The sequence below is a fragment of the Lolium perenne genome, chromosome 5 (genome assembly GCF_019359855.2).
Source record: "Lolium perenne isolate Kyuss_39 chromosome 5, Kyuss_2.0, whole genome shotgun sequence".
In the NCBI taxonomy this organism is placed as follows: domain Eukaryota; kingdom Viridiplantae; phylum Streptophyta; class Magnoliopsida; order Poales; family Poaceae; genus Lolium; species Lolium perenne.
This window is the reverse complement of record NC_067248.2, coordinates 14,322,453-14,328,018: the sequence shown is the minus strand read 5'-3', so window position 1 is coordinate 14,328,018 and position 5,566 is coordinate 14,322,453. Positions and strand designations below refer to the sequence as shown.

The following is a 5,566-nucleotide window of genomic DNA, read 5'->3' as shown; positions in this document are numbered from 1 at the left end:
GCTGAGGCGAGAGATGAAAAGGGAGGTGAATGGGAGATTAGGGTGGACGGTGAGATATTTATAGGCCGCGGGAGGAGATTCGTGCTCCGCATCCTGTGGTCGGAACGCAAGCGTCGCGCCGTTGGATGGCTGACACGTGTCGTAAACCCTAAGCGGTAAAAATGGCTAAGGATAAGTTACCGCTCAAATCGCCCGAAAATGGCGCCAAGATTGGCGGAACCGTTTGAACTTTTCGAGGTTCCGGGTAGAAGTTTAAAAACTATTAACCGTTATCTCAGCAGGGAAATAACCCGGAGACACGTTGTAACAATGTTGTCGATGGATGAAGTCCCGCGGGACAAAGGAATTTTCCGACTAAAAGTTGGAAAGAAGAAAAAGTGAAGCTGGAGTTCTTCAAGTTTCCCCGTGTTGCCGAGAGTAATGTTGGAAGCTTTACCAAGGCGGAAACAAGAGGTGAATCTCGGAGAACTCTGGGGGCTACTGTTGTGGGTATACTTCATGGGTGTACCATCGACAGTGCCTAGATCCGGCAAGCCCGGGTGGCCCACAGATGGTGATGTGGCATGCGGTCCATCGGGCGGCCCAGTTGCTGTTGATCATGAAGGATGAAGTCCAGCCCAGGATCAGGGAGCCGGATCCCAACCGATCTACGGAGGAGGCCGGATCCGTGGAGGCCCATGAGGAACCTGGATCCAGTACGACATAGATGGAAGGCGGATCCTTGGCGTATCCGGCAAGACATTGTACCGTAGTTAGGCAACCTGTAATCCGGCTAGGACTCTCCATATAAACCCTAGATCTGTGCGCCTTTATAAGCCGGATCCTGGGAGCCCTAAGGGGCACAACCACAACTCATTGTAACAACGCGAAAGCGCCCACATAATTCCAGACAAGCAGCAATAGGCCCTGTCATCGAGCAGGTGTTCCGAAGCTGGGTAAATCGCGTACCACCGTCCCGAGGACTCTCCGCCCAATGGCCCCTACTTCTTCTTCCCCTCGTGAGGATCCCTCCTCCGAGGTACCGTCGAATAGGCAACGACACCGTAGGAATCAGATATATCCTTAGATGAATCAAGGATCGATGATATTCCTCAGGTTTCTCCAGAAGAGAATGCGAGTCTTACAAATCCTTACATAGAGGAGGAGGTGAGAAAAGCTGTCTTCAAAATGGAGCTTAATAAGGCTCTAGGACCCGATGGATTTCCAGCGGAGTTCTACCAGAACTTCTGGGACCTTATTAAGAATGACTTGATGGGTTTATTCGTTGAGCTTCATGCTGGACAGCTTGACCTATTCCGAATCAACTTCGGGGAGATAATCCTGCTCCCTATGGTTAATGATGCGGAAAGGATTCAACAGTTTAGACCAATATGTCTTTTAAATGTATGCTTTAAAATTTTCACCAAAGTCGCTACTATTAGACTAAACTCGGTGGCAGATCGTGTTGTGCGACCCACTCAGACTGCTTTCATGCAAGGACGATATATCCTAGATGGAGTCGTTTCGTTGCATGAAACAATTCATGAGTTGCACCGCAAAAAGTTGAATGGAGTTATCCTTAAAATCGACTTTGAAAAAGCCTATGATAAAGTCAAATGGTCGTTTCTTCAACAAACACTCCGTATGAAAGGTTTTTCTGAGGAGTGGCGCGCTTTAATTAATAACTTTGTTTTTGGAGGAAGTGTCGCCATTAAAGTAAACGATGATATTGGTCGATACTTTCAAACAAAAAAATGTTTAAGACAAGGTGATTGTAAGCCCCAGGAGTAGGAAAACCCAGAGCGCGCAGGTACGAGGGGTTTATGTGCATGAGGTCACTACAAGGGACCGTGAGGTCGCCTCGCATTCCCAAGCTTATGGGTAGTCCAAGCAACAGCTCGACACGCCCATGCACACAACACCCACCTCATAGGCTCACGTTAGGCTTTCCAAGCCTGAGTGCTTCACCTTCCTGTGCACTTCAAACATACACGCACGGTGCACAGGGTACAAGGGTAGAATACAGATTCAATATCACAGCATGACCATCTACGACACAAAAGATGGAAATAAAGTTCATATATAGCAACGCTCTAATGAGCAAGATCCAAATGACACTCAAAAGGGAAACATATCCCATCAGTACATCATACATAGAGATAGCAAATAGTCTGAGTACAGACAAGATCCAAATTGGACTAAGAGTCCTGAAGATAACCAAGCGGGATCCATAACCAACAAGCCACAGGCTGCTGCCTTACGAACGATCCTGCTACGCAACGAAGTCGTCGTCCGTGAACTCGACAAAGTAGCCTCCTGCGTACTGCTCATCATCTGTCGTACCTGTTTGTCGAAAAGCGGGTTCCGGAAAAAGAGAGAGAAAAACGAGGGTAAGTACCAAATGGCACGTACTTGCGAGACAAGACCAGCTATGCTTGCTGGGGGGGCGGTGTAAACTTCGCCCGGCTATATGGTGGGGTTTAGCGGCAGCAAAGCTTCTAACCAATAGAGACACGCTACAACATTCGTCTATTAGAGAAGATGAGAGAGCGCATAAACTAGCAGTTCTATACTCTGCAAACAATACCCAGCCAATGTGATCCCCCTTTGCCAAGAGGTACTGGCAAGGCACTCGCACAGTTGACAATTTTATTTAGTATCCATTGAAATAGTGCTAACTTACTACACAGATTATTAGCAAGTTATTATCAATAAATTTAGGTGTAAGTTGTTCTATGATCGAGTTAAACAGCTCCAAGTCGTCCATAACCGCGGACACGGCTTTCCGAAAAGATTTACCCTGCAGGGGTGCACTACTGTTCCCATACACGCACGCTCTATCCTCCAACCAGGCGAAGGAAGGATATCACGACAAGACCGTTCCCAGTTCTGCAAGAAAGTCTAGGGGGGCCACCCAACTAAGCTACCCGTATCGAAGTCCGGCCGTACTCCGAAGCGGACTCAGGGTTTGCGTCGGCGGCTAGGCGTGCGAACCACACGCTTCGCTAAACGTCCCGCGGGGTACAGTACAAAATATAAACACCCGAAGGCAACAGGAAGTAAACACCCGAAGGCAACAGTAAGTAAAGCATGGCATACGTGGCATAGGCAAATAAAACCAAGGTTGTGGCCCCCTTTTCAACAGACTTGAGAAAAGGTAATGGGTGATGGGGGATCCCGATAAAATCTCCCGCGAGTGGTTAGTGCGCTCAGCCTCAGAACAGATAACAAGAACTCGGGTCCTAGGGGACATTAGCGAGACAAAAATCCGATGCTTTCGCAAAGGGGCTCACCGATGCCTCTGCAATATTATTATCCCATATCAATTTAATTGTGGCAAAAGTTATCGACTTCATTTTCGAAAAGGTGGTGCATGTGTCAACATCCCAACAAGATATCCCGAACATTTCGAGATATCAACAAGAACCCTAAACTCGCCTACGACTCGCAAAGCTGGCAAACAATAAACAATAGGTAGGGCGAGGAGGTGTAACTCGGATATATCGGTAACAGGTGGAATAGGACACGTGACACAACAGAATCGCAACATAGGGATAGCAATAGATCAAAGAGTAAGAAACTGTAAAATAGGTGAAGAGGTGGGCTCGCCTGTCAGATCAGGGGTAGAAGCACAGACACGATCCTCCTGGGGGTGCTCGTACTCCTGCTCGTACTGCTCTGCGTCGGCGTCTACTCGAGAAGAACCAAATAGCACATACAAGGAAAGTATAGCACAAATCAATACAAGTAGATGCAATGCGCAGTATGATGCATGATGACATGGCAAGATGATTTGTGCAAGTCAAAATTAAGTGGGGTGCTCATAATTCACATGAAATGATAAACACCCTCACATAACACTTTGTTCATTATTGCAATTTTTAATTGAACAATTCAGGGATGATGTCAATGATGCATGATAATGCAAGATTTGAAAACCTCTCACTTTTCTGATGAAATTAGATATAAAATTTGTTGGATTTGGAAATACAGAAAATAAGTTATGAATTATGCCATAATACTCAATTAAATTCAGATTTTAATTATGTCCAAATTTTTATTTATCCAAAACCCAAAACAAAGTTCATATTCGAATAGATCATGAAAAGTTGATCAAAATGGATATAAAGTTTGACCAATTTGGAATTCAGAAAGTGCAATTTTAAATGGTTTGAAAAATAGGCAGATTCAAATTAAGGGTTAGAAAGGAATTTGAGATTTCGAAAATTGGATTTGATTTTAGGCGGGAAACTATTTTCACCGAACTGGGACATACTCCAGTGGCTGACCAGTGGGGTCCCTGCCATGTCAGCACGCCGCGTGGCAGATGCAAAAAGGTTGGCTTTAATCCGCGCCGGGGAGGAATCAAACTTGGGTCTACGGTGTGAGGATCAAGGGCACATCCACTTGGCTGCTGAGACAGGTTTGACAGAAACGCGGACGCGGAGAAGGTATAGTGTAAGGCACAGTTAACTGAATTTTGTGACAGTGCAAACTGAAAACGAACAGCTGCGTTTCCTGTAGACGCGTTTCTGCACAGATTTTAAAGCTGTGGCTGCGACGAAACGGGGCAGATCTAGATGGGGTTTTCGACAATTTGAGAAAGAGGGATGTGCCAAGATTTGTTTGTGACTGAGAGGAGGCGATTTGGTGCACCGTGGCGCCGACGGTGATCATCGGAAGATGAGCCCGTGTCACAGAGACGGAAACTGCGAAACTGAACACGTGTTCTGGACCAAACTTTGGAAGAAGATGGCGACGAATCTACCGGGTATTAGCGGGAGGTGTAAACATCAAAGTTGTAGCCCTTTGTCGTGGCTTTGCAACGGTGCAAAGATCTCGGGCTGAGGTGACCTACACCGGCGGCAAGGTTCGTCGGAAGAGGGCTCCGTGTCACAGACATAAAAGGACCATTTTCTCGTTTTCGTTCGATCTCTTCCTCGGATCTCTTCTCACGTCGATGATGCAGGGGGTAGAGACATGCAGGGGGAGGTGTGTGGTAGACGGTGCTGCTCACCCTGGTGCTCGTCGAAGAGGAAGAGGAGGCAGAGAAGCTCGCCGGCGTAGAGGAAGAAGAGGTGGCCGGGGTAGATGACGTCGGGAAGAAGAGGAAGGAGGCAGTCCTTGGCGCGTTCGTCCCCGGGAAGCAGACGTCGAGGAAGTGGAGGGCGCGGCGACTCGTTTCCCACGCTCAGGTTTCGTCGGCGGAGGCCATGGCGTCGGCGACGAGGAGGTAGACGGCGGCGGTCTTGTTCCCAGAGGGTTTTTTTTTGCTGGGGAGAAAAGAGAGGGTTGGCGGCGCTGTGGAGGAGGAAGAAGGAGGGGAACGGCTAGGGTTGGAGAGGAGCTGGTGGTGTGCTTATAAAGCAACGGAGGCAGTGGTTGGCCGTCAAGGGGAGAGGCGACGTCGTCGCTTTTCTTTCCAGAAGAAGGTGGCGAGGACGACGACGTGAAGCTACGAAGGGGCCTCCGTTTACTGTTTCCGGTAAGAGGGTTTTGGGCTGGGCTAGGTTGGGCTGCCACGGTGGAGAAAAAGAGAAAGGGCAGCAGGCCGCCGGCTGGGCTGCTGTGTTTGGTTAGCTTAGGT

At 48.1% G+C, this 5,566-nt stretch overlaps 1 long non-coding RNA gene across 1 annotated transcript; it reads right to left on the bottom strand.

Moving 5' to 3' along the window:
- Window positions 1-2,043: 2,043 nt before the first annotated feature.
- On the bottom strand, window positions 2,044-5,296 carry LOC139830964 (uncharacterized). The gene is made up of 2 exons (XR_011744585.1): window positions 4,997-5,296; window positions 2,044-3,669 (listed from the first exon to the last, which is right to left on the bottom strand). It is a non-coding gene; the product is annotated as an uncharacterized lncRNA (long non-coding RNA).
- Between the last annotated feature and the right edge of the window lie 270 nt (window positions 5,297-5,566).